Here is a 5,729-nt window from a genome sequence, read left to right as displayed (position 1 = left end):
CTGCTGCCACCACTAGTGGTGATCAGTGAGTCCTGAAAGCTCCTTGATCTGTGTTAGTGTGGCTGATGCTCAAGGGGCTGCCCTTTGAGTCCCAGCCCCTTTGAGTCGAGGGCAGTCACCTTGTGAGGTAGGCAGTGTTCCCTCTAAGCTGAGTTAGTGTGAGCTAGCTCACAGTTTTTAACCTCCAGCTCACACGTTTTTGTCTTAGCTCAGGAAGGACGGCTCCAGAGCAAACTAATTTATGCAGTAGCCAAATCGCTCGCTCACAGCTTTAATGCCAGTAGCTCACAAAGTAGAATTTTTGCTCACAAGATTCCACAGCTTAGTGGGAGCATTGGAGGTAGGTGGGGCTGAAAGAGTTCTAGGAGAGCTGTCTACGACTCTTAACCACCACACCACGCTGGCTCTCATTTGTTAGGTATATTGGTTCGGAGAGTTCTGATAGTTCCTTCTGAGTTCAGTTTAATGATAACAGCTTTGGTTGTTCCCTGGTGAAAGCATAAATGTTGCTATTTCCTGCTTGAGAAGCAGAGAGCGTAGATCAGCAAGATATAAGACGGGCGGCCGTGAATTGTTGTGACTGCTAGTTTGTTTATTTATTTGGATTCTTATGCCCCACTTTCCTCCCAAATGGGGACCCAAAATGGCTTCTAATAACATCATTCTCCCTTCCTCTATTTTATCTCTACAACAGCAACCCTGTGAGGTTTTTAGGTTGAGAGACTGTGACTAGCCCAAAAGCACCCAGTAAGCTTTCATGCTACAGTAAATATTTGAACCCAGATCCTAGTCTTGAGACACTAGCCACTGCCACACTCTGCTTAAACTGGTACTCATTTAAAATACCCGGAGTGGGAGGTGGCTGCTGCTGCTTAGAAGGTCAATATTTATTATATTGTGCTGTGGATTCTTAATCTGACTCGTATTGTGCTCCAGATCTGTGAATACTATGAAAGATATTCAATAAATAGATGTGGGCCGTAACCCAAAGAAGTCATTTGCATATGAGTAAAGAGAAAATATCATCAATCTGAACTTTTTTTGAATACTAGTCAGAATCCACTTCAGAAGAGCCGAGCTTATTGTTCTCACAATTAAAAAAAAGAAATTAGCCATTTCAAATTTTGTGGTTTTCATTCTTTCTAAAATGCATTTATGTTTGAAAATTGGTGGGCGCACAGCAGGGGGTGGGCGCCAGAAGGTAGCCTCGCCTAGTGTGCAAAAAATGGCACATGGGCTACCATGCTGTGGATAGAATGCAGAGTTTTCCAGCATTCTTGCCTGCTCTTGCATCTCCTTCTGACCCCCAGAAGGATCATTCCTAGGGCTGCAAGACCCACGTGTATTAGAGGCTGGAGTGAGGAAGGCCAAGTAGGTGAAATCATTCCTCCTTCCTCTTCTAAAAGTGCTGCTCCACTGCAGAGAAGAGTCACATTCAGCCCCTTGTCCCTCCTCACTCTAGCCCATTGACTTGCATGGCTGCTCATTCACATGGCTCCTGCAACACTAGGAATTATTTTTCAGGGATTGGGAGGGGCTGCAGGAATGTGGGGGGGACGTGTGTCTTCCATACACACCAGGCAGAAGGGAGGCAAAGGCAGAAGGGAGGCAAAGTGTCTTTTGTTGGGCCACCTTCTGTTGTTAAAGAATTCACAAATGACAAGGAGTGAGGGCTGTCAGGTATAGACCACAAGTGGACTCCTGTGCCAAGGGAAGTCCTTCTTCACCCAAAGAGTGATTAACACTTGGAATTCACTGCCACAGGAAGTGGTGGCGGCTACAAGCATGGACGGCTTCAAAAGGGAATTAGATAAGCATATGGAGCAGAGGTCCATGAGTGGCTATTAGCCACAAGGTATAGATAGGGACTCTCAGGCTGGGGCAAGGGATGCTCTGTCTTCTTGGTGCTTGGGGGGGCAACAGTGGGAGGGGGCTTCTAGTGTCCTGGCCCCACTGCTGGACCTCCTGATGGCACCTGGTATTTTTGGCCACTGTGTGACCCAGAGTGTTGGACTGGATGGGCCACTGGCCTGACCCAACATTGGCATAACTGAGGAGATGGCTAAATCTCAGCTACCTACTATATATACTGTCTCCAAGTTCGTTGTAGAGCATCTCTCTGTAACCATCACAGTTGTTGTAGTTCTTAGCCATTCAGTCGTGTCTGACTCTTGGCGATTCTCCGGGCCAGCTCTCTCCACGTTTTCCGATCTTGTACTGTTTCTTTGAGTCATTCCATGATCAGGCTGGTATTGACCTTTATGGAGTCTATTGGCAGGCAGGTTTCCTTTTCCCGCTACCCAATCCAAGCATAATTGCTTCTTCTAGTGAGTTCTTCCACATGACATGGCCAAAATAAGTCAGTCGCAGTGTTGTGATTCTTCCTTCCAAGGACATGTCTGGTTTTATGCGCTCCAATACTTGCTTGGTTGTCACCTTTGCTGTCCAAGGAAGGCACAGGAGCCTTCTCCAGCACCTGTCTTGCTTCTTCATCGTCCAACTTTCACAGCCATAGGTTGCTATGGGGAACACAAGAGCACAAACTAATCTGCATTTGGGTGCTAGGCTGATGTCCTTGCTCTGCCATATTTGATTCATGCTCATGTTTCGGTTGATCTATGATCCTAAGAAAGTGAATTCTTCCGCACATTCGATCTCTTCATCGTCAACTATTATTTTGACATTTCTCTTTTTCTTGGTGGTCATGAACATGGTCTCTTTGATGTTTAGGAAGAGGCCTCACAGTAGCTTTGCTCTACAGATGCCCTCCTCAATAGTGGAGCCAGCGGGTGATGTGATAAGGAAGGGGCAAATCCTTGCTGGGCTGGGGACCTAAACAGGCATGAGAAACAGTGGATTGTTCCACTGACATCCAGCATTAAGCACCAATGTGTGCATATACACTTGTGTTTGTGAATTTCCATGTGCGCACGTGTGGCCCAGTGAAGTTTACCCTGGGAGAGGTCTAAGAGCATCCTGCCTTCCCTGATAGGCTTTCCTGGATAGGCTCATCTTGATCTTCTCTCTGTTTAGCTGATTATGGGGATGGTGCTGTTGCCACAAATGCAGTTTAGTACAGCATCTCAAACAGTGGATAAAAATGAAGGTGTTAGAGGCTGTTGTAATGGTCCAGGAAGCCAAGATCTGTGCTTAAAATCAACAGGCCTATGCAAGCAAAGCAGAGGCTTTCTGTTTACCATCTGGCTGCTGCTGCATTAGCACCAAGAGTATGCCAGGTCCTGTACAGAGAGTGCAACTGTGGCACGATGCCTTCCCCAAGAACTTACAGTCTACATAAGATGATAAATCAGGGGCGTAGAAGGAGCCATGGTTTGGCATTGATAGTGGGATAGTGGAAGCAGCTCCGGATGTGAAATTTGTAGCAGATTTGAAACTATTACAAATGAAGGTGCCTGTGTTGCACTGATCCTCTTGGCAGCCTGTGAATGGTTAGGGCGGACAGGGCCTTCTAAGTCCAAAAAAGGAATATGGATGTGGGAGCTGGGATATGACATATTGAGATCTGCCCAGATGGCATTGCTTTGTGTATTGATGGTGGTGGTGTCTCATTGCATTTTTCACCAGGTGTGCTTTATGGCAGAATGCATTGTGTTGCCACTGATGTTGTTCAGTTGCATGGTTGAGTCTGACTCTTCGCGACCCCATGGACCACATCACGCCAGGCCCTCCTGTCTTCCGTCGTGCTCCAGAGTTTGCTTAATTTCATGTTTGTTGCCTCGATAACACTGTCTAACCATTTCATCCTTTGCCGCCCCTGTCTTCTTTGACCTTCAATCAAGTGTTGCCACTACTTAGCTCAAAGGATTGGAACCTGACTAAGTTTTCCCTCAATGGAATGGAGCTTCCTTGCTTCCCGCTCCCACTGCAGCACACTGATCACCACACACCTCTGCTCCTGGGGGATGGGGGATGCTGCAAGGGCAGATGGGCCATTATGGCCATCAGGTCAATGGCCTGGTGGGGGGGAACTACCTCTTCTGAGTCCCTCTCCCTGTGCCCAGCTGTCCTGGGTGTGTGTGTGTGTGTGCCTGGTTTGGCCCTGCCAAGTTGCACCACTGCCCCCCAGGTTCATGGAGGGACCCTTCCAGGACCCTTGATGGGAAGGGAGGGACCCTTTCCAGGCCTGTTCTGGCCTCCCAGATTGCTCCCAAGACCCCGAGGAACAATATGAGAGTGGCTTGTAGTGGGAAAGGTGAATCAGCTGTGGAAATTGCCCCTCCCCCTTCTATTAGTCTGGATTCATCCCAAAGTGTTTTACTGGATGTGCAGTTCTTTGTTTCAGTTAGTAAGTATTCAAACTGCTTCCACACAGTAATCAGTGCTGCATCATTATCTCAGTGACATAGGAGGAGTGCATTAGGTTGAAGAACAAGCTGAAGTATTCGGTTCTATAGTCTTGCTCCACTTTTCGCTTTTGTTCTGGATCTTCCAGAGAGTTCTGTAATAAATAGTTCCTAGTTAAGCAGAGGAGTGTCTCAGATAGTTTCTGCAATTCCCACCACAGCACGATACATGGGGATACACGGATGGGGGTGCCTTCCCTCCCCAAATGAACTCTGCTGGGCCAGGCAAAAGTAACGTTAGTCTTAAGGCTGAGGTGTGCCTCAAGGCAAATCTCCAGCCCCCTTGACAGGGTGGCCCTCTCACAGGGGCCATGCTTTATGGGGCCATAATGGCAGCACTTAACTTTGTCTGATCAGAGATGAAAGGGAAGCCAGAACCACCCATCAGATGTACAACAAAGGCCTCCTGGGAATGAGGGCAACAATAAAGCATTCTGTGTGCATGTATCAGTGACTAAAGGGCAACTGGTAGCTCGCGTGGGTGGGCTCAGATTCCAGATACCAATTCACAGATGCTTTGGTCTTGATTAGAAGAGGTGGCTAAATTTTGACCAGGACTGAGAAGTTATATAGAAGCTTGGCTACCTTCCCTTCCCCCATCTCTCCTATATAATAATCCTGTTTTGGGGTGGTAAGATTCCATGCTCTCCCTCAGCCATTGGACCGTCAGCCGCCTCTTAAGAGTACTCGCATGCCATTGGTCTGGTGCTGGGTCTGCTCCTCTTCCCCGCCCACTCCCCCTTCAGCCACTGTGCCCTGTCAGAATTACTGGAAAATTGCTTTCTCTCTTGACGAAGACACTTTTCCTGTGTGGGACTAACTCTCCCTTCAGTGGCTCAGTGGCAGGTGAGGGCTGGAGAACACAAGTACCTGTGTTTGTAAGATGGCTGTGGTTCTTTGTTTAAAATGTTCCCCCATAAGGTTTAATTGAGCTCTTGGTGTTTAGTCATGCCAGCCACATGACCACGGAAATGTCTTTGGACAGCGCTGGCTCTTCGGCTTTGAAACAGAGATGAGCACCGCAACCCTAGAGTCGGACTCGACTGGCTTTCAAGCAAGGGGACCTTTACCTTTACCTTTATAGTTCCAGAGAGGGGCCTGCAGGGGTATCACTCACTGGGTTGAATGGGGCTTCCTTATCTGCTGGCCTACAGTTCCCAGCTGCCCCAAGGCCAAAAAGTGGGGGGAAACAGGGACTGTCCCAAGGCAGTCTTCGTCCCTGGGAGCAGCAGAACTTCAGCTGCTCCACAGTCAGCTGGACTGGGGAATGAATGGAAGTTTCCCTGCTGTCTTGGGCAAGAGAGAGAATCTGAAGTACAGGTGAGCCCAGAACCTCCAGAGGTAGAGAGTATTGCATGTAGGGAA

Source organism: Gekko japonicus, unplaced genomic scaffold (assembly GCF_001447785.1).
Source record: "Gekko japonicus isolate JY-2015 unplaced genomic scaffold, Gekko_japonicus_V1.1 scaffold881, whole genome shotgun sequence".
NCBI classification, from domain to species: domain Eukaryota; kingdom Metazoa; phylum Chordata; class Lepidosauria; order Squamata; family Gekkonidae; genus Gekko; species Gekko japonicus.
The sequence above is the reverse complement of the archived record's forward strand: the minus strand, read 5'-3'. Positions refer to the sequence as shown.